Source organism: Pinus tabuliformis, chromosome 8 (assembly GCF_031772625.1).
Source record: "Pinus tabuliformis cultivar Carrire ecotype Pingquan chromosome 8, CPIR1, whole genome shotgun sequence".
Taxonomy (NCBI): Eukaryota; Viridiplantae; Streptophyta; class Pinopsida; order Pinales; family Pinaceae; genus Pinus; species Pinus tabuliformis.
Window position 1 is genome coordinate 464242378 of NC_142294.1, and position 24327 is coordinate 464266704.

General features: G+C 42.2%; 1 protein-coding gene across 1 annotated transcript in view; it reads right to left on the reverse strand.

Annotated features, from left to right (window-relative positions):
* The window catches only part of LOC149236052 (F-box/WD-40 repeat-containing protein At3g52030-like), a 344460-nt gene that overhangs the window by 41075 nt on the left and 279058 nt on the right, over positions 1-24327 (reverse strand).

Here is a 24327-nt window from a genome sequence, read left to right on the forward strand (position 1 = left end):
AGATCTTTGTCCTCTAAGTTTGAATCAAAAGTTTCTGCAATAGAAGAAAAACAGAATCTACAGAACCTTACCATGTCACAACTGCACGGAATTCTAACTGCTTACGAAATGAGGAAAGGAGGACCATCAGACAAGAGAGAAGCTTGCATTCAAGGCTTCAGGGAAAGGAGATTACTATGAGTCAAGATATATGTCAGTAGAAGAGGAAGAATCAAATTTTGTCAAGAACCTTCAACGGGGTCCTGGAAGATTCAGAGGTAAGTTACTTTTCAAATGCTTTGCTTGTGGAAGAGTCGGTCATTATGCTGCCAAGTGCCCTCATAAACATAAGCTTGACAAAGGTAAGGAACCTGTTAGATGGAACAAGAAACAGAATGTACATAAGAAAAGCTATTACACTCATGAAGACAGTGATAAGACTTTCAAATAGTGATGAAGATGAACAAGGTAACAATTATAGACTTTTAATAGCTTTTGAAGGTGATGATTTCTTGGATGCTATAGATGAAGAAGATCTTTATGAAGAGATTTCTAAACTCAAAATTTGCTTAGAAGAAAAGAATATGATCATACTCTGCAATTTCAACTTGCTGAAAAGGAAAAACATCATGAAAAGTTAGAATGTGAAATTGTGGGACTCAGAAAAGAGATTGAGAAAAAAAACTCTTAATCTTAGATTTACTAAAGGATCTGAAACTTTAGATGAGATTATCAAAGTGCAATGTTCTCCTCTAATCAAGACAGGTCTGGGATATAATGAAGAATCATCTCAAGCACAGAAGCCATCCACTTCCAAAAGTTATCGTGATGCAGCAAGGAGATGTGAAAAGGTTGACAATCAACAGCAAAGGCACAATGCTGCTCACCAGGTAAATCAAGGACAATTTACCTCAAGAATGAACAAAGACTACCAAGTAAATCAGGGGCAATCTACTTTAAGGATGAACAGAAGCTACAACCAGCCACAGGTAAAACCTTCTCAATTTGCCTCAAGAATGGATGTCAATAGAAACTACAATCATTTGGCTAGTAGATTTGATAATCACAGGAGTTTCTTCAATGGCCAATGTTTCTCTTGTTATAACTCTGGTCACAAAGCAACTCAATGTGTTGCCTATAAGACAATCATGACTAGGGAAGCTCAAAAACAAAGAAGTATGACTGGAATCACGAAAAGGACCTACAATAACTTTTCTGCCCTTGAAAATGAAATTGAATGTTCTATTTGTAACAACTTTGGTCATGAAGATTCTAAATGCAGGAGCAGGTTTCGACAAACGACTCAGAAGGAACAAAGCCTCAAGTGCCAAAACATGGAGAATGAAAGAACCGCAACCAGAAAGATGTGGGATAGCCTTATATGCGGAAGGGCAGGAAAATCAATGGTACATCGACAGTGGATGTTCGAAACATATGACGGGTGATAAGGAAAAACTTCAGTGATATAGTGCCTTAGAGAAGGAGAAGAAGGTCTCATTTGGAAATGACACCCCTGCGCTCATAAAAGGTAAAGGTTCTGTTCAGTTGAAAGAAAAGGTCAAAGCTGGAAATGTTATGTATGTTGATGGCTTAAAGCATAATCTATTGAGTGTCAGTCAGATGTGTGATCAAGGAACTGAGGTAATATTTCGATCAAATGGATGTAGTGTTCGTGATCTTGATACAGGAAAAACAGTGATCAAAGGCATAAGAACTCCAAATAATTTATACATATTCAAAGAAGGACAACATCAATGCTATCTAAGCAAGAATGATGAACACTGGCTATGGCACCGAAGATTGGGGCATCTAAGCTTCTCACAGATAAGGAAAGCATGCAAATACCAGGCAGTTCGCGCTCTTCCAGACATCAGAATTCCAGACAATACAATATGCAAATCATGTCAGTTTGGTAAGCAAACCAGAACTAACTTTCTTGAGAAGGAAGGATCAGCTAGCAGGCCACTTGAACTTGTCCATACTAATGTATGTGGTCCATCTAGGAAAAGGTCACCCCGAGGAGAAGAATACTTTATATTATTCATTGACGACTTCTCCAGGATGTGTTGGATAGGACTTATGAAGCACAAAGATGAAGCCTTCGAAAAATTTAAATCTTTCAAAGCCTTGGTTGAAAACGAATCAGATCACAAAATTAAATGCCTCAGGTTTGATAAAGGTGGGGAGTATACCTCAAATGAATTTTTAGATTTTTGTGAAGAACATGGAATAAGAAGGGAATTCTCTACTGCAAGGACTCCTTAGCAAAATGGAGTGGTGGAAAGGATGAACAGAACAATTCAACAAATGGCTCGTGCTATGATGGATGAATCTGGAACTCCCGCAACCTTCTGGGGTGAAGCTGCATTTGCTGCAGTTGTTATTCTCAACAAAACAAATGTCAGGGTGAACAGCACTCAAACTCCTCATGAGCTCTGGTATGGTAAGACTCCTACGGTAAAACATTTCAAAATTTTTGGAAGCAAATGCTATATTAAAAATATTGATGAAAATCTTGGCAAGTTTGAACCTAGAGCAAATGAAGGCATTCTCCTTAGTTACTCTCCCCACAGCAAAGCATACAAATGTTACAATAAAAGACTTGGAAGAATTGTTGAAAGCATTGATGTAGTGTTGGATGAAGAAGTAAACATTCCTAGGCAAGTAAAGTACGAAGATTTTGAAGATGATGAGGACTATCCTTCAACATCAAATCAGATTTATGATGAAGAAGAAGCTCAAGAGGCACCAGAAGAACAGATAAGGATAGAAGAAAAGACTCCATCCAGATACGTTCAAAAGAATCATCCAGAAACTCAAATTCTAGGGCAGAAAGAGGCAAGTATACAAACAAGAAGAACAATTGCAGAAGCTTCAAGCTATTTGGCATTGCTCTCCTCCACTGAACCACAAAATGTAAGAGAGGCATGCAAAGATGAACTCTGGGTCAAGGCAATGGATGAAGAACTTGAGCAGATTGAAAAGAACAACACTTGGGAGTTGGTTCTTAGACCAAAAAATAAGAATGTCATAGGGACAAAATGAATATTCAAAAATAAGTTGAATGAAAATGGGGAAGTTATTAGAAACAAGGCCAGACTTGTTTGTAAAGGGTATGCTCAACAAGAAGGAATAGACTTTGAAGAAACTTTTGCTCCCATTGCTAGACTTGAGGCCATCAAAATGTTTCTTGCTCTCTCTAGCTTTCAGAAATTCAAAGTATTTCAAATGGACGTTAAATCTACCTTTCTGAATGGAGACTTAGAAGAAAAAGTGTACATTGAGCAACCAGATGGATTCATCCTTGGAAATGATCCAAAACTTGTATGCAGACTTAAGAAGGCTCTCTATGGTCTTAAACAGGCTCCAAGGGCTTGGTACTATCGTCTGGACAAATACCTTCATCAGCAAGGTTTTTCAAAAGGATCAGCAGATAGCAATCTTTATATAAAAATTGAAAATGACAAATTGCTAATACTTGTTGTGTATGTTAATGATATCATCTTTGGCAGCGATGAAGAAGCTATGAGTCAGAACTTTGCCTTGGTGATGCAGAAAGAATTCGAAATGTCCCTACTTGGAGAGCTGACATATTTTGTTGGTTTACAAATCCAGCAAAATGAAGGCGGTATCTTTTTATCTCAAACCAAGTACCTCAAGTAGATCTTGAAGAAATATGGCATGGAAGATTCGAAACCAGTATGTACCCCTATGGTCACAGGATGCAGCCTCAGTGCAAATGATGAATCAGCAGCAGTGCATCAACCAATCTATAGATCCATGATTGGAAGTCTGCTCTATTTAACAGGTACCCGACCAGACATCATGCATGCAGTGGGAACGGTTGGAAGATTTCAGGCAAATCCAAAGGAAACTCATCTTCAGGCAGTAAAAAGAATCTTCAAGTATCTTCAAAGGAACTCAAAACTATGGCCTATGGTATCCTAGAGATACAGATCTCACTCTTCATGCTTATACAGATGCAAATTGGGCTGGAAGCGTGGATGACAGAAAAAGCATTAGCGGTGGTGCATTCTTTATGGGTACCAGATTAGTATCTTGGTTAAGCAAGAAACAGAGTTCGATTGCTTTATCTACAGCTGAAGCAGAATATGTGGTTGCTGCATCTTGTTGCACACAACTCCTTTGAATGATGCAAACCTTGCAGGATTTTCAAATCATTTTCACTCCACCTATCTCCATCTTCTATGACAATACAAGTGCAATCAGCATTTCAAAGAACCCAGTCATGCATTCAAAGACCATGCACATACCTATCAAATATCATTTTCTCCGGGAACAAGTGCTTGAACAAAAGGTCAAGATGGAGTATGTTCTTCTAAGGAACAAGTTGTTGACATATTCACCAAACCACTGCCCAGGGAAACTTTTGAATACCTCAAACAGAAGCTGGGAGTAGTTGATGCATCATCTTGCTATTGAAACTTGTCTATTTCAGAGAAAAGTGGTTGTACGCAAGTTGGCTGAGGAGGATCCGCGTATATACGTGGGTTTATGCAGACACAGACGCGTATATGTTGTTTGTAGGAAATCAGTGGGGAAAGACTCTGGTTGAAAAGAGTCTGATTTAGGTCTGGCAGAGACCATCTGGCACAGGTTCAGGGGGAGCAGATAATCTTCAGATAATGCATTGTTGGCATTACATTAGAAGCTCTTGGTTCGAGTACACAAGTTGTTTTGGGTTCAGGTGGATCAGCTGCAAAGGGGGAGCAGAAAGAAAACATGATTGTTGATCTGAAAGTGATTGATAGATGCTGCTGATATCAGTTATTGGTGACTTTCATAAGTCTTGCTCTAGATATTTCGTCTCTATGTCATGTATATCTTTTATTGCTAAGGTCATGTAACGGCCTATTTTGGTTTCCCCACTATGCCTCGGATGAATGATATAATGTATTTGGTTGTCATATGTAAATTTCTGATGTATCCCCACTTGGTTGGATGGATGATCCCCACTTGGTTGGGTGATGGATGTATGTATAGAGTCTTTTGGTGATAGGAAGGTCATTTATGATGTATAAGTCATGGTTCTTCTTGAAGGACATCTTTTTGCAGATCTTGCCTACAGTCAGGGGGAGCATGTTCAGCATAGCGGAGCAGAGATTTCAGCATGTACTCAGGGGGAGCACAACCCTTTGCCCTTGATGACAAAGGGGGGGAATGACTTTGAGGATCTTTGGGTTGCCATCAAATCCAAAGGGGGAGATTGTTGGCAATATCATACAGCACTGGCACAGGCTCGATGACATCAGTGTTGTCCTTGATGGCAACTCGCACAAATAGCAGATCACAGGTTCAAAATCGAAGAAAATGAGATATCCGCAGTTTCCTGGTCATAAAGATGCAGACTTCGGCAGGGTCTGCAGGTTCGTCGTTCACAACGTGCGAACATGGTCGCAGGTGTTCCGAACAAAAAGTGCGAGCCTAAAGTACACACACTTTCATGCAAAGGATATCACGCGTGTTAGAGTCGGTCTTGTAGCCCTCCATCAGCGATCAAAGCTCTTTGCATTTGCATAAGTAGGTGTCTCATCAGTGTCAATTTTTGCATCCCATTAGGCATGCCATAACCCTGATGGAGGAGCTGGTGTCTTTGTCCCCCTCTTGACATCGCTGGATCAAGTCATTTCAGTCCTTAGTCACTTTCAAGCTTGTCTTGTCTTGTCTTGAGGTCAAATTCCTAGGTCTAGGGTTTTGGTCAAGATGGTTTACAAGGTCATGTCTCTGAAGGTCAATAAGTGCTCAGCAAGCCAGAGGGATGATTTTAAAGGTGTTTCTTCGCAAACTTCTATCTTGTACAGTAAATTTTCACCTTGGATTTAAAAACCCTGTTTTTAAAGCCAAGGTCATTTTTCAAATTTTTGTAAAAAGTGATGAAATTTCAAAAAGCTTCCAAGGACAGCATGAAACCCTGGCTCCCTTGCCAAGATCCCTCAGATGATGTCCCTGCAAAAAGTATCAAGCAAAAGCATTAAATGAGTCAATTTCAGGACAAAGGAAACCAAAATGGTCAATTTTATAAAGTGTCAAAGAAAAACATTATAAAGTGGGTTTGGGCATGAAATTATTTCAAATCAAAGTTATAAAAGCCCAATCTCCCTCCATTTACCCTCATTGTGCATCGAACTCACTTGCAAGAGAGATTGGGCGAGTGTTTGAGCGAATTTGAGAGTTGGACAGGCGCGCGACCCGTCAGACCAGGCGTGCGACCCGTCAGCAGCCCTCTGACAGTGCATTTCTTTAACGGGCGCGACCCATCAGTGGCGCGCGACCCGTTGGGTGAGGCGCGCGACCCGTCAGCGCCCTCCTTACCAAATCACCTGCAAATTCATCCAAGGAGCCAACAAATTGCTAAATTGCCTAAGCATACAAATCAGCATTTTACAAGGCAGAAACAGCAATACATTTTGGCCACTCTGCTCCTTAAACAATGTCAGAAATCGAAACCTATGAGCAGAGTGATGACCAGGCATCAGCTTCAGAGATTGAGATACAGAGGAGGCCTCATAAGGGTGGAAAGGGTGGTCATCATAAGCGAGAGGAGCCCACCTCTTTGACAGATTTACAAGCTTGTCTTATGGCAGTCTCATGTTTCCAGTACATGTCTTGCTATGAGTTTTGTGAGAGGATCTCTCGGATTTAGCACCACAGAGAGTTGGCTCGCCTGTTTGTTTTACACTTGCATGATGGACATGTCAACCTTGCCGGGGTGGACTTTACATTAACACCCGAGGTGATTTCACAGGCCACAGGGATACCTAATGTCGGAGAGGTATGGAATAAGCGCAAGGTGTTGGACAGTGTTCATTTTGAGCCTTTCGTTAGACCAGCACTCATGAGACACTTGACAGGAGTGTTTCCCTTCAGATTTCTCAGGAGTGAGTATGCTCCCATGATGAGGCTCATCATGCTCTATTTTACCTGTGAGGGCAGATTTTCACAGGTATATTCATACCATATTCGCCTCTTGATGCACTTCACCCGAGTAAGGATGATGAACATCCCTGTTTTCTTCTATCAGAACATTGAGAGGATGGTGTCCATGATGCAGAGGAAGAGCCCGGCACAGCAGTACAGGAGCCTTTATCATTATGGTTTGATTCAGCTAGTGGTATTACATCAGTTGGCTCAGCAGGGCATCTCATGGGAGGAGTTCATCTCTCGTGAGCTTTTCACAGCACCACCACCACCACATCCTGAGGTTATTCACGAGGAGGGAGGACCATCACAGCAGCATGACATCCCCGTCACTAGACATGTTAGCTCCTCACCTTTGGTTACTTATCAGAGAGGCCAGAGGACCTTATTTGCAGCAGCGCGGCGAGTACTTTCTCCACAGCATGTGGAAGGGGTCTCGCCTTCTTCATCGGCTTAGCGAGTGTTATCTCCACATCAGGTGGAAGGGGCCTCGCTTTCTTCAGCAGCACAGGTACCAGGGAGGGGCAAACAGCCCAAGATTGATGAGGGACCATCAGGTGTTCCGGATATAGAGCTTATTGATCTTGATGTCAGTTCTCCTAGCCGAGAGTCAAAGGAGATCATTCAGCACCTTAGAGCTGAAAATGATGCCTTGCAGAGGAGATTAGAGGGGGCGCAATGAACAATCTCATACCTGGAGCAGCGCAACAAGCAGTTGAAGGATGAACAAGCTCTTGATGAATTGTGGAGGATTCGTAGTGACCACAACTTGAACCGGAGAAGACCCGGTGATCTATTGCCTGCTGAGCGAGAGTCCATGCTCATCCGGGTCAATGCACACTTGGAGAGGCTGTTGGCTAGGGCCAACCAAGAGAAGAAATTGCTGAGGAACATGAAGAACCATTATTGGGCAAGGATGCACGTGTGCAAGGCAAAGATGAAGATGTTCCAAAGGCGGTTGGCCAAGGCACAAAAAAGGAGAAAGAGGCCCGATCCCCTTCATATCTTGGCCGAGGCTTCACTGAAGGACCAAGGCACTAAATAGCCTAGCCACAGCACAAATCCCAAAAAATTTTGAGCATTTTGGGTAAATTTTGGTTTTTTCAGGCAATTACAGGTTTTCTCCATTAACGGGTCTCACCCCCCGCGCGACCCTTCATCCTGGCAACTCCATTTTGCAAAAACTCAACATTTCCAGATTTGTCATGAGAAGTTACATATGCTCATCAATGGACAAGAGATTTTATGAAGTTTTGGGCCTCCAGAAAGTCAAAAAATGAGCAAAAAATGACTTTCTGCCACATTTTTGAGACACAGAAAGCAGTCTTGGGAGATTGCAATTTTGGAGGGGCAAATGACCACCAAATTCAGAAATTCCAGTTGGGTTGGAAAGTAGACTCACAGACCTTTCCAACAAGCCTATTCTTGCTCAATTTGGCCACCTGGAAGTGCCCCAAATGTGGTCTCAGAGGCGCGCGACCCGTCAGGCAAACTTCTCCAAATTTCAGTGTATAGCTCAGAAAAACGCAGTTTGACCCTGTTTGACTTTTTGGGGTGGATTATTATCCTATTTGATGTAATTAATGTACTTTTATGACACTTTTACTCTTATATACCTCTTCTAGAAGATTCATTCATGAAAAATGTGAAATGAATGAATTGGTTTCCTAGCTTATAGAGGCAAGTTGTTTTGACTGCCTAGTTTATAGTGCTTAGTTTAGAAGTGGTTGAAACAGCTCCTAGGATAGTGAGCTCGACCCATGGAGGCAGGGAAAGAAGTTAGATGATCTATATTATGTACTTTCTTGCTCATTTTCATGGTTGGACTCTTGAGAGAGAAGCTATCATTGTATTATTCACTGTATCTCTGCAATTTTTGGCTAAGGAAGACCAGGGTTTTGCAGTCCTTTTTGGGATTCTTGTGGTTACATGTATTGATGGTGTGTTTCTCTATGTACTTGTAAGTGTGTTATGTGAATCATTTCCTTTCTTTTCCTTCTGCACATTAAACAAATGAAGTGTTAAAGTAGAATTCATGACTGTCATGCTCTGCTTTTAAGTTTGTTTAATTTCAATGTTTTCTACTGTTTAAGGAGAATTCAAAGTTATTGTTTGCTCTCCTTAGCTCCTCACCTGTCTTTCTCATCCATTCACCTCAATCTAAGGCATCAATACTGTCTCCTATCTCGCCCCAAAGAACCCCCTGCAGAAACTGTGTCCAATCCCCGCACCCAAAATTGCCATTTCCTCAATTTGCCACCAAAAACCCTAAAAACCCCAAATCAACCCATTCGATCAGTTTACTAGCCTAAAATCAGTGTTACCCTATTGGTCATCTCACCAATTGAAGATCTTTACCGAGATAGACCGTAGAGAGCCCTCTCCTGCCCCGTAGGGCTAGCTACGAGGCTAAGTGGTTTGATGTTGCCTTGAGGTTTACCTTTCTCAGCCTGAGGTGAAATTTCAAGCGCTAACATATTGGCGACCATACTGGGGAGAACAAACTAATCGTTTGCTCATTGACGTGTTATTTCATAAGTCTTAGACAGAGCCTGAAGATACGCCAGGTAGCCTTCGAAAACGCTCTTGTTTTACATCAGCGTTAGTAGATAAACGCTGCTTCAGTCAATCTCCGTGAGCTTGTGAACATAGCGCTTCATTGACACTTTATCCCAGTATAATTGTTAACTCTGAGCCGTGGATGATAGGTTGAGAGTTTTCACAGGCTGAATGGTTTTTCTTTCCTAGTCTTTTTGAGAAAAATAAGTTGGCTACAGATCCTAGACCCATTTTCAAATCCCATTCATCTCCAACTATTATTAAGTATTTTGAAGATCTAGACTTTGACGAAAGCTTTGAGTTGTCCCTGTTTAAAGCCAAGTCTGAAAGTGCGCTCGATTCTCTAGTCCTTGACCCTGATTTTGCAACTGTCATTGAATTTGAGAGACACAACAAGTTGGTTGAAAATTTCATCTTGAGACATCTCCAGACACATATTCAAGCTACTACCCTTGCTGATTTTGTTGAGAATATCTCTGATCATATTGGATCCACTATCACGGCTCACGAAGAATCTTATCCTCCTTATGTTTCAATTTCGCCTATAATCACTTATCCCGAATCCACAGTTGGTTCTCCTTCTACACCCCATACCCCTCCTACTTCTCCTACCCCTCCGACTCCCCCAACTCCACAAACTTCAGCTCCTCTTATTATAATCCCTGCTATCACAGCTCCTCCTCCTCATACTCATCCTACTCCCCCTCCTAAAGTAATGGCTGCCAGGTTTGCCCCACTTGCTCTTCCCCAAAATCTTCATGATATGCCAGCCGATTATCAAAGTAAAATCCCCATGTTTGATGGTACTCCACAAAGTATTTCTGCTCAGCAACATATTGACAAAATGACAACTTTCTTTGATCTATATGAGATAGATGAAGAAGATGTTACTATGTGGTTGTTCGTCCAAACATTTGGAGGGGAGGTTAGAAAGTGGTTCAGAGGGTTGACAGCCGGAAGCATTGCCACCTTGGAAGCACTTCAGAATCAGTTTTTAGATCGGTGGGAAATCAGAAAGGATCCACTTCAGATTAATGCCGAATACAACAACCTCGAACGTAATCCGGGTGAGTCCGTTCAAGATTACATAATCAGATTCAATACAGTTTATAATGCTATTCCAGATGATTTGAGGCCATCTACAAAATCAGCACTTCTTAAGTTCCCGGATGGCTTTGATCCGGAGATGGCCTACTCATTGAGAGACAGATATCCTCCTACCTTGGAGGATATGCAGAAAATTGCTGTTAGTGTTGAGGCAAACTTAAATGATAAAAGGGCAAGAATGAAGGCCGAAAAGCGAGTCACAATCAAAGAGGAAGCATCTACCTCAAATCAGCTTCTTCGTGAGGTTGAGCAGATTAAAAAGGCACTGGAAAATGTTCGTCTTGACAAGCCGGAACCGGAGATTCGTAATCCTAATTTCCGAGGTGCACAGCAGCAACAATATAGAATCAAGCAACGTGAAACAAAGGCACAAGAGGCAGCAGTTCAGCAGCAAATGAAACCTCCTTTTCAGCAGAATTTCGTTAGCCAAGAATCAGAGGATGAAGGTGATAATGTTGGAGAGGAAAATCACTTCTTCACTCTTGATGATCTGCCCACTTATATTACAGAAGAGGAAGAGTTGGTGAGTAATTCCATCATTCCCCAAGATGAGCATTATATTTTGTCAAACGATGCAGCACTTCAAGAAGAATCCGAAGATTATCAAAGAGGGTATTTGCATGCTTTATCAGCGCAGCAAGGTCAGCAAAGGCAATTGAGAAACCGAGTGATTCCCATAAATCCCATCCAGAAGAGAAAAGAAGCTTCGGCAAAGAATGGTTCTGCTGTCCCGCAAAAAAAGGGAAAGAAATAAGTGATCCTCCAGCAGGCCAATCATTATCAGCAAGCAAAATAGACCAGCCATCAAATGCACCAAGAGATAGAGGTGAAAAAAGAGATAATCTGGCCAAAGAAGGTGAGAAGGTTTCAGCTTTCAGTTTGGAGAATGAGATTGCAAAGTTGAAGGTATCTATTCCCTTGATCGAAATCATGAAGAACAGCACTTACCGAGGCCAAATTTCCAAGTTGCTGAATTTCGATCCAATGCTAGACACGGTGAATGTAGAAGATGATTAGCCTGAGCTGATCTTTGGGCCCGCTTTAAATGGTGAGTCTCCCGAGAGTGATGTTCCTCCGTTCTATATCAGTTTGCGATTACATGAGTATGTGCTACACAATGCCATGTTTGATTCGGGAGCTTCACATAATTTGATGCCCAAAGCGATTATGGAGAAGCTGGGACTTGACATCACAAGGAAGTATCATGATTTGTATTCGTTTGATTCTAGCCGGGTGAAATGTATTGGTTTGATCAAGGACTTGGTGGTGAGTCTAGATCAAATCCCAGCAAAGAATGTTTTGATGGACGTGGTGGTGGCGGATATTCTTCCGTGATTTGGCATGTTGCTTTCGAGGTCATGGGGAGCCAAGCTCAAAGTTACACTTCAGCTCGATTTTTCCTATGCTACAATTCCAGTTTTTGGTCAGATGAGGAAGTTATATCGGGAACAAAAGATGAAATACGTGATCACTAGTAAGGAAAAGCCCGTCAATCATCCTGTAAATTATGTACAAACAGATTTAGAATCTTTTGTTTTGTTTGCGGATAATTTCAATGAGATAGATAGTCAGTCAGTTCAAGTAGAAGATATACCAACTATTACAGAGAATTTTAGAGAAGTTTTGAGAAAGGAAAGTGAAGAAAGGTCTGTTGTCATAAAGCCAACAGCTGAAATAAATGGGCAGCAAACAGAGAATGCATCGACATCACATTTTCAGCACTTAGAAGACGATGAGGATGGTCTTTGGACCATGGATTTTGATGGTGCGGTGGGCAGCGATGGTGCTGGTATAGGTGTGTGGATTCGAAGCCCATTTTCAGTCCAAAACCAAGTTCCAAGTAAGGTAAGGGTATGTTCATACAAATTGGCATTTGATTGTTCAAATAATGAGGCGAAATACGAGGCTCTTATTGCTGGTCTGAAAATCCTTCGGAAGTTGAAAGCAAAAAAGATAGCGGTATATGGCGACTCCGAGTTGGTTATCAAGCAGGTGAAAGGTGAATTTCAGGCCAAACATCCTCGTATGCGAGCATATCGGAATGTTGTCCTAGATATGTTAAAACTGTTTTCAGAACATACTATGACATGTGTGCCCCGGATTCAAAATGGTGTTACGGATGCATTGGCAAAGGCAGCGAGTAATCTGAAAATACCCATGAATTCCAGCAATAAGTTTGAGATATATGTGAAGCATCGTCCTACAGTTCCAGTTAATCAAAGGTGTTGGCAAGTTTTCCAAGATGACGAAGAAATCAAAGATTTTTTGCAAATTGAGGGTAAATTCGAAGACATCTCAATAGACACGGAAGCTGAAGGAGTAAATCAGATGGATGTATTGCAGCTCAAGGACAATTACATTCCTAAAGGATTAGATCCTTTGGAAGAATTGTTCGATCAAGATGATGTAGCCCGCAAGCCAACTTTGAGGCCAACAGAGGAAGGTGTCGAAGAAGTGAATCTCGGGACAGCTGAGAATCCAAAGATGGTGAAGCTATCAAAAGCATTGTCGCCCAAGGTAAAGAAGGAATATATCAGATTGTTGTCTTCGTTTTCTAATGTTTTTGCATGGGACTATTCAGATTTGAAAATGTATGACACAAGTATCATTCAGCATACCATTCCCATAAAGCCAAATCAAAAGCCTTTCCGACAAAAGTTGAGAAGAATTAATCCTAAATTGCTGCCATTGATCGAGAAGGAAGTCAACAGGTTATATAAGTCTGGAATCATAGTGCCAATCCGATTTTCTGATTCGATTTCCAACTTGGTGCCCGTGAGAAAGAAGACCGGTGAGATTCGCTTGTGTATAGACTTCAGAAATCTGAACAAGGTGTCATTAAAGGACAATTATCCGCTGCCCAAAATGGATCATATATTGCAGCGGGTAGTGGGGGCATCAAGGATGTCATTGCTTGATGGTTATTCCGGGTATAATCAGATTTTGGTACATGAAGATGACCGTGACAAGACAGCATTTACTACTCCATGGGGTACATTTCATTATGCCAAGATGCCGTTTGGATTGAAGAACGTTGGCGCCACATTTCAGCGGGCAATGGACATGGCCTTTGCTAATGAGAAGGATGTCTTTTTGGTCGTTTATCTTGATGATCTGACCGTGTTTTCTAAATCTGATGAAGAGCATTTGTTTCATTTGACTAAGGTGTTTCAAAAGTGCAGAAAGTATGGTATCTCGTTGAATCCGAAGAAAAGCCTTTTTGCTATGAGCGAAGGCAAGCTGCTGGGCCATATTATTTCAAAAGATGGCATTCGTATCGATCCTGCACGGGTGGAAGCAATTCAGCAATTAGAGCAACCCCGAAGCAAGAAGGAGATTCAATCCTTCAATGGCAAATTGAATTTTCTGCGTCGCTTTATTCCCAATCTTGCCGAACATCTTAGAGAGATAACCAACATGCTCAAAAAGGACAGCGAGCTCAAATGGACCGAAGAGGCGATAAATTCTTTCAACTTGGTAAAGTTAATTTTATCTTCAGCCCCAACTTTGATCAGTCCAGATTATACACAAGATTTTATTTTGTTTTCATTTGCTTCTGAGCATACGTTGGCAGCCGTGTTGATGCAAAAGAGAGATGGAGTCGAGAGGCCCATAGCTTTTTTCAGCCGCATCATAAGGGATGGAGCGCTGAATTATAATATCATCGAAAAGCAAGCATTGGCGCTAGTAAAAGCTTTGAAAGATTTCCAGGTATACATACTGAATTCTCATATTTTGGCATATGTTCCCAATGCAGCTGTTAAGGATGTTTTAGTACAAACGGAACCGGAAGGAAGAAGGGGTAAGTGGATTGCTGCACTATTAGAGTATGATGTGGAAATTAAGCTTACCAAGTTGATTAAAGGTCAGGGACTTGCTAAGTTGATGGCTGAAACAAATCTTCATGTCTTAGACATCAATTTGATTGCTGCCTTATCCGATGAAGACGAAGAAAATTCAGCTCTACAGGTATCAGATATCTTTGTTTCTTCTCCTTGGTATGCTGATATTGTATATGTGCTTCAAAATGTGTCTTCACCCCCCGGGATGCCTAGAAACAAAGCTAGAACATTGAAATTAAAGGCTGCCAAATTTTCTATCATTAAATCTGCACTTTATTGGAAAGACCCCGGTGGCATATTGCTGAATTGTTTAGTCGAAGATGAAGCTAAGACAGCAATAGAGGATTTTCATAAAGGTGACTGTGGGGGTCACTTGTTTTGGAAGACCACGGCCAATAAGATTTTAAGAGCTGGTTTCTATTGGCCTTCTTTATTTTCTGATGTATATAAAGCAGTTAAGAGTTGTCACGAATGTCAAATTTTTCAAGGAAAGCAGAAATTACAGTCGTTGCCTCTCAAGCCCATTGAAATCAGCGCACCATTTCAGCAATGGGGCTTGGATTTTATTGGCGAAATCCACCCAGCGTCTTCCGGGCAGCATCGATGGATCTTGACCGCCACAGATTACTTCACGAAGTGGATTGAAGCCATTCCCACTCGGCAGGCCACGGACTCGATAATTATTTCTTTTCTTGAGAATAACATATTGTCACGTTTCGGCTGTCCACATAAGTTGATTACAGATAATGCAGCAGCCTTTAAGTCGAAGAAAATGGTTGATTTTTGCTACAAATATAATATCAGCTTGGGGCATTCGACTGCCTACCATCCGCAAGGAAATGGGTTGGCCGAATCTTCGAACAAATCTCTAGTGAACATCATAAAGAAATTGCTGGAAATAAATAAGAAGAGCTGGCACAAAAAGTTAGTAAATGCATTATGGGCTGATCGGGTAAGTCAAAAGAAGTCAATTGGTATGTCACCCTTTGAACTGGTTTACGGGATAGATGCAGTGTTTCCTACTTCACTTAGTGTTCCAGTAGCAAAGTTGCTACAAGAAACTGGTGGCGAGGAGGATCCTATGCAATGGCGGATTAGTCAAATGATTCATTTACAGCAGACACAAGAGGAGGTTCATCAAAACTCCCTTAAGTTGCAGGAGCGCATAAAGAAAATCTATGACAAAAAGGCCAAACCAGATGATTTTCGGATAGATGATGTTGTTTTGAGATGGGATGCCCGAAATGAAGACAAAGGGAAACATGGAAAATTCGACAACTTGTGGAAAGGTCCCTACAAAATTGCAGCATACCGTGGTCCAAATGCTTTTCTTCTCAAAGAAATGAACGGTGATGATTGTCTCGGTGGGTTGGTAAATGGCCGACTGCTCAAAAGGTATCATGCTTGAGCATTTTCTGCTCTAATCACTCTCATTGTAATTACCATTTTACTTTCATTCTGCAGCAAGTGTGAACTGATCTTTCATCTTTAGTCTGGGGCCCGTGGTGAAGGCTATATTTCTGAAGATGGTGATTAATTGGTGTGAGTTTTTCAAGTTGTTTTAATCAGTCTTTTTTCTGCATAAAGTGAGTTGGTTTGTGTCAAAGTTAGTTCAAATTTCAGTCAATTGTCAAAGTCAATAAAGTTGTCCAACTTTGGGTCACATGTGTAAATATTGACTCCATTGCCCAATGATGATAAAGCACTGGTCTGCTCTCCCAGAAGTCTAAGGTTCTTGGTACCTCCAAGGAGCTACCATCCCCATTGGAGCAAATGTTAGAGTCGGTCTTGTAGCCCTCCATCAGCGATCAAAGCTCTTTGCATTTGCAGTCTCATCAGTGTCAATTTTTGCATCCCATTAGGCATGCCATAACCCTGATGGAGGAGCTGGTGTCTTTGTCCCCCTCTTAGCATTGCTGGATCAAGTCATTTCAGTCCTTAGTCACTTTCAAGCTTGTCTTGTCTTGTCTTGAGGTCAAATTCCTAGGTCTAGGGTTTTGATCAAGATGGTTTACAAGGTCATGTCTCCGAAGGTCAATAAGTGCTCAGCAAGCCAGAGGGATAATTTTAAAGGTGTTTCTTCGCAAACTTCTATCTTGTACAGTAAATTTTCACCTTGGATTTAAAAACCCTGTTTTTAAAGCCAAGGTCATTTTTCAAATTTTTGTAAAAAGTGATGAAATTTCAAAAAGCTTCCAAGGACAGCATGAAACCCTGGCTCCCTTGCCAAGATCCCTCAGATGATGTCCCTGCAAAAAGTATCAAGCAAAAGCATTAAATGAGTCAATTTCAGGACAAAGGAAACCAAAATGGTCAATTTTATAAAGTATCAAAGAAAAACATTATAAAGTGGGTTTGGGCATGAAATTATTTCAAATCAAAGTTATAAAAGCCCAATCTCCCTCCATTTACTCTCATTGTGCATCGAACTCACTTGCAAGAGAGATTGGGCGAGTGTTTGAGCGAATTTGAGAGCTGGACAGGCGCGCGACCTGTCAGACCAGGCGCGCGACCCGTCAGAGACGCGAGACCCGTCAGAGGCGCGCGACCCGTCAGAGACGCGAGACCTGTCAGAGGCGCGCGACCCGTCAGAGGCGCGCGACCCGTCAGCAGCCCTCCGATAGTGCATTTCTTTAACGGGCGCAACCCGTCAGTGGCGCGTGACCCGTTGGGTGAGGCGCGCGACCCGTCAGCGCCCTCCTTACCAAATCACCTGCAAATTCGTCCAAGGAGCCAACAAATTGCTAAATTGCCTAAGCATACAAATCAGCGTTTTACAAGGCAGAAACAGCAGTACATTTTTGCCACTCTGCTCCTTAAACAATGTCAAAAACCGAAACCTATGAGCAGAGTGATGACCAGGCATCAGCTTCAGAGATTGAGATACAGAGGAGGCCTCATAAGGGTGGAAAGGGTGGTCATCATAGGCGAGAGGAGCCCACCTCTTTGACAGATTTAAAAGCTTGTCCTATGGCAGTGTCATGTTTCCAGTACATGTCTTGCTATGAGTTTTGTGAGAGGATCTCTCGGATTCAGCACCACAGAGAGTTGGCTCGCCTGTTTGTTTTACACTTGCATGATGGACATGTCAACCTTGCCGGGGTGGACTTTACATTGACACCCGAGGTGATTTCACAGGCCACAGGGATACCTAATGTCGAAGAGGTATGGAATAAGCGCAAAGTGTTGGACAGTGTTCATTTTGAGCCTTTCGTTAGACCAGCACTCATGAGACACTTGACAGGAGTGTTTCCCTTCATATTTCTCAGGAGTGAGTATGCTCCCATGATGAGGCTCATCATGCTCTATTTTACCTGTGAGGGCAGATTTTCACAGGTATATTCATACCATATTCGCCTCTTGATGCACTTCACCCGGGTAAGGATGATGAACATCCCTGTTTTCTTCTATCAGAACATTGAGAGGATGGTGTCCATGATGCAGAGGAAGAGCCCAGCACAGCAGTACAGGAGCCTTTACCATTATGGTTTGATTCAGCTAGTGGTATTACATCAGTTGACTCAGCAGGGCATCTCATGGGAGTTCATCTCTCATGAGCTTTTCACAGCACCACCACCACCACATCCTGAGGTTATTCACGAGGAGGGAGGACCATCACAGCAGCATGACATCCCCGTCACTAGACATGTTAGCTCCTCACCTTTGGTTACTTATCAGAGAGGCCAGAGGACCTTATTTGCAGCAACTCGGCAAATACTTTCTCCACAGCATGTGGAAGGGGTCTCGCCTTCTTCATCGGCTCAGCGAGTGTTATCTCCACATCAAGTGGAAGGGGCCTCGCTTTCTTCAGCAGCACAGGTACCAGGGAGGGGCAAACAGCCCAAGATTGATGAGGGACCATCAGGTGTTCCGGATATAGAGCTTATTGATCTTGATGTCAGTTCTCCTAGCCGAGAGTCAAAGGAGATCATTCAGCACCTTAGAGCTGAAAATGATGCCTTGCAGAGGAGATTAGAGGGGGCGCAATGGACAATCTCATACCTGGAGCAGCGCAACAAGCAGTTGGAGGATGAACAAGCTCTTGATGAGTTGTGGAGGATTCGTAATGACCGCAACTTGAACCGGAGAAGACCCGGTGATCTATTGCCCGCTGAGCGAGAGTCCATGCTCATCCGGGTCAATGCACACTTGGAGAGGTTGTTGGCTAGGGCCAACCAAGAGAAGAAATTGCTGAGGAACATGAAGAACCATTATTGGGCAAGGATGCATGTGTGCAAGGCAAAGATGAAGATGTTCCAAAGGCGGTTGGCCAAGGCACAAAAAAGGAAAAAGAGGCCCGATCCCCTTCATATCTTGGCCGAGGCTTCACTGAAGGACCAAGGCACTAAATAGCCTAGCCATAGCACAAATCCCAAAAAATTTTGAGCATTTTGGGTAAATTTTGGTTTTTTCAGGCAATTACAGGTTTTCTCCATTAACGGGTCTCACCCCCCGCGCGACCCTTCATCCTGGCAACTCCATTTTGCAAAAACTCAGCATTTCCAGATTTGTCATGAGAAGTTACATATGCTCATCAATGGACAAAAGATTTTATGAAGTTTTGGGCCTCCAAAAAGTCAAAAAAGGAGCAAAAAATGACTTTCTGCCACATTTTTGAGACACAGAAAGCAGTCTTGGGAGATTGCAATTTTGGAGGGGCAAATGACCACCAAATTCAGAAATTCCAATTAGGTTGGAAAGTAAACTCACAGACCTTTCCAACAAGCCTACTCTTGCTCAATTTGGCCACCTGGAAGTGCCCCAAATGTGGTCTCAGAGGCGCGCGACCCGTCAGGCAAACTTCTCCAAATTTCAATGTACAGCTCAGAAAAACGCAGTTTGACCCTGTTTGACTTTTTGGGGTGGATTATTATCCTATTTGATGTAATTAATGTACTTTTATGACACTTTTACTCTTATGTACCTCTTCTAGAAGATTCATTCATGAAAAAGGTGAAAATTAAATGAATGAATTGGTTTCCTAGCTTATAGAAACAAGTTGTTTTGACTGCCTAGTTTGTAGTGCTTAGTTTAGAAGTGGTTGAAACAGCTCCTAGGATAGTGAGCTCGACCCATGGAGGCAGGGAAAGAGGTTAGATGATCTATATTATGTACTTTCTTGCTCATTTTCATGGTTGGACTCTTGAGGGAGAAGCTATCATTGTATTATTCACTGTATCTCTGCAATTTTTGGCTAAGGAAGACCAGGGTTTTGCAGTCCTTTTTGGGATTCTTGTGGTTACATGTATTGATGGTGTGTTTCTCTATGTACTTGTAAGTGTGTTATGTGAATCATTTCCTTTCTTTTCCTTCTGCACATTAAACAAATGAAGTGTTAAAGTAGAATTCATGACTGTCATGCTCTGCTTTTAAGTTTGTTTAATTTCAATGTTTTCTACTGTTTAAGGAGAATTCAAAGTTATTGTTTGCTCTCCTTAGCTCCTCACCTGTCTTTCTCATCCATTCACCTCAATCTAAGGCATCAATACTGTCTCCTATCTCGCCCCAAAGAACCCCCTACAGAAACTGTGTCCAATCCCCGCACCCAAAATTGCCATTTCCTCAATTTGCCACCAAAAACCCTAAAAACCCCAAATCAACCCATTCGATCAGTTTACTAGCCTAAAATCAGTGTTACCCTATTGGTCATCTCACCAATTGAAGATCTTTACCGAGATAGACCGGAGAGAGCCCTCTCCTGCCCCGTAGGGCTAGCTACGAGGCTAAGTGGTTTGATGTTGCCTTGAGGTTTACCTTTCTCAGCCTGAGGTGAAATTTCAAGCGCTAACAACGCGCACGTGGAAAATCTTATGATTGGTCCATGGTATTTAGTCCGACAGTTTTTGAACCTATGGTTTTGGTCCGTGGTTTTGCATCTAAAAATATTGAACTAAAGTTTTGGGTCCCTAGTATTGTTTCTCAATGGTTTTGTTCCATGGTTTGAGTAAAGCCTTGGCTATAAAAAGGAAAGGAGATCATTTGGCTGAGTACAAGTGTTGAATATCTTAAGACGAACAAGATCTGAAATATTGGTAATCGGTTGGTGAGTTATAGTTGAACCTGAGCATTAGAAGACAGATCAACTGAGGGGTCGTGATCTCTTTGGCGCATGATTAGATCTGTGAATCTGACAGTCGAGGGTATATCTGAGGACTGATAAACTGTCTTCATCCGGAGGTCCGCAGGCCAGAAACAATTCAGGTGCGGAGGTGCACAGATCAGAAGACGCCCTATGTGCGGAGGTGCGCAAAGCACAGACAGCGTAGGTGCGGAGGTGCGCAGATCAGAAGACGTCGCAGGTGCGGAGGTGCACGGAGCAGCCGACAATTCAGGTGCGGAGGTGTGCAAATCAGAAGACGCCGCAGGTGCGAAGGTGCGCGGAGCAGCCAACAGTTCAGGTGCAGAGGTGCGCAGATCAGAAGATGCCCCAGGTGCGGACGGAGGTGCGCAGATCAGAAGATGCCCCAGGTGCGGACGGAGGTGCGCAGATCAGAAGATGCCCCAGGTGTGGAGGTGCGCAGATCAGGTGCGAAGGTGCGCGGAGCAGCCGACAGTGCAGGTGCGGAGGTGCACAGATCAGAAGACGCCACAGGTGCGAAGGTGCGCGGAGCAGCCAACAGTTCAGGTGCGGAGGTGCACAGATCAAAAGATGCCCCAGGTGCGGAGGTGCGCAAAGCATAGACAGCGCAGGTGTGGAGGTGCGCAGATCAGGTGCGAAGGTGCGCGGAGCAGCCGACAGTGCAGGTGCGGAGGTGTGCAAAGCACAGACAGCGCAGGAGCGAAGCTGCGCAGGCCACTGACAGAGAAAGTGCGGACATTCGCAGGTTACTATTGCTGAAGTTACGGACTTTTCTTGAAGCATATTTTAGCTGATTTTGTCTATTGCTGCAAGTGTGCTGGGTATAGAATTGGTGTCTGGCTACTGGTACTGTTTTTCTGATTACAGCATTCTGAGAAGTTATTGGTCAATTAGTTGATGCACATATACTTGATGACTATTTGATATTCGTGGATCCAGTATGAAAATTTATGAAACGTGGTCCCTGGAAGACGAGAGAAGGTTGTAGCCTTCTGTAGGTCAGCACCTACGTACTAGTACCTGAACTAGTACAAGAGCTAAGGGGGTTGTAGCTCCCTTCCAGGAGAGGCTGGAGAACGAGAGAAGGTTGTAGCCTTCTGCAGGTAGAAGCCTGCGTACTGGTATAAGTCTGCACCAGTACAGAAACATTGTAAAAAAAAGTTTCTAATTAAAAGACGATAGAGACAAATTGCAGCAGGTGGTTTTCACCCACATTGTGTTTCCACCTTATATCTTGTGTTCTTATGTGTGATTGTCTTCTGCTCTGATTTTGGTCACTATTTATATGATTCTGATGCACAAATTAATGATCATTAAATTATAAGTCTGCATAGTTTTAACGTATATGATCTGGGTGTGAAAGAAAAATAATTGACTTGATAATACTAATTCACCCCCCCTCTCAGTGTTATTTCCAACACATTATGCACTTGGCAGATGGCCCAGGACTTGTATGATGATGTGGCATCAGTTATACTATCATTCGAGCCCTTGCAAATGATGTACAGGCATCTTCGATTTGTTTGGAGACCCATGAGGACACTTGTGTGCCCCCACACCTACTTGGGAGCACCACAAGTTTACTACTTGGAGAACAAGGAGCCACCCCCTTGTCTAGTGCTTTTGGGAGTCCAATTTGACATTATGGCACCTATGGACTTCATTAGGCCTCCTCCAAGGCCCAACGACATGCATTATAGATCATTTGACCTATTGAGAGGCATGTTCTTTTGATTTTGAGCTAGTTTGGTGGGTTTGTCACCAAAAGTTAGTTATCTTGTACATTATTTTATTGTAGGGGTTGTATTAGGCCTCATTACGCAAAAGGAACATTTGGACATGTATAAATACAAGTGATGTGATTTCATTTTAGCATCATCACTTGGATTTGGGACTTGGATCTCTTTAGAGATTTTCGCTATCCTTTTTCGAGGTCAAATTTTGGAGCATGGAATGAATTTTAATGTTTGGATTATTTTCTCATCTCTTGGAGCTTCTTGAATGGAAAATTTTGGATGGTTGGATATATTATTATACATGTAAATGCAATTTAATGTTATTCTTTCCTTTTGTTTTTGTCACATACATTGTTGTTGGGATTTCGCCATAGGAGAGCTAATTTGCTGCATCCATTTATGCGAAGTTGTGGAAATTTTGTTTCTAGATACCAATGCTTAATGTATGTGCCATGTATAATGAATGAATGTTCCTAGGGATGTTTCATTACTGAAATTCACCTTGATAAGCCATCTATTTTCAAAAACAAAGTATAAATATTCGATCTCTTGGCATCCTGTGCCTTGGTGTGTCTCCTAGGTGCCCTCCAATTTTGAAGAAATTCCAACAGTGGGATTTTGAGATATCTCAAGCCCTAGCCTCAAGACTGAATCTTGCGTTGGGTTTTCTTAGGCTAGAGACCTCATTGGGATCCTTACATTGTCTTGCATTGAAAATTCTTTATTTGGTCCCTTTCTCCTTCTGAAATAGGTCAAGCACAGCATTGGTTTCTAAACACTAACCCCTTGACCTAACCCCGAGTCCACTTGGTCCCGTGTGGCCCATACACTATTAAGGTTAATTCTTCAAGGGTCACTTGGAAACCAAGCTTTCACAAAAATTTGTAGGCCTAGGAACCTCCATTGTAAGATACATACCCTGAACCTAAACCTTGAAATTCTCCTTAAGCCCTTCCTTGAGAGCTTTCAACATTTCCTTCCAAAGCAAGTAAACCACATATTTGAGCCTCTCTTGTGAATAGCCTTCCAAGATCAGCCCTCACCCTATCATTGGTCCATCCATTTCGTGATCCTTATCATAACGGGTCTTCTCCCATCGGTGAAAGTCTGTAAAGAGTAGGGAGCATTAGCCAAGGTGACAATGGGATATCGCTCCACTGTTGCCCTTAGCCTAGTAGTAGCCCTTCAAGGATCCCCTTTTAGGACCCCTGCTAGTTTGAGCAGTTACAAGGCCCATGTGACCATATTACAAATTTAAGCCCATCCCCAATATTACATTGATGGTACTTCAAGGAAGTTATACGCTGAGTGGAACAAGAGTTTCCGCTGAGATGAGATGTTAGTAGTAATCCAACTTCATATCATGTATAAGTTTTGAACAAAAGATGATTAGGGTTTCTTCATTGTCAATCACTTACTTCAGAATTAGGACTTCAAACGTTAATCCCATAGGAGGGCAAAGTGCATCCAATTACATATAACTTTATAAGGCAATGCCAATTTTGTAGATGCATTTCAAAAAATTTAGTCAAGGGCAAGGACATCGATGTTGGCATGAATCAACAAACACTGATAAACATATTTACAAGCCAGCTCTATGTTTCTATGAATGCCATATATGTGCATATTTGTGTACTTGTTCCAGAGGGGCAATGCGGTTGTTCTTCCTCTATTATATTGATATTTATCTGACAGATGACTTCAAAATATTCAAGTATATACTCAATATTTTGTATTAAACAAAACTTAATATCATGTTACATGGACAAACCTTATAACGCCAAAGCCTGCTTAAAATCATACAAGCCAAATCTCATAACAAACATGAAAGTATGCTTATTTGAGATGCAAACAACACAGTCAAAATCTCACAACAGTGATGGGACAAAATACGTAGATGCCTTTTATTTGCAGTTGTGAGAGGAAGCACTTAAAAGTGGGTAGAATTCTCTTGGTTACTCTTCTGTAAAAGCTGCCCTCAAAATGTGTCTTTCATAGATAATTAAGGCATTGGCTCCTTATATCAAAATGGATATCCTATTCATCAAAATTTCCAAATGGAGTGTTTCAGACAAAGCACTCTAGC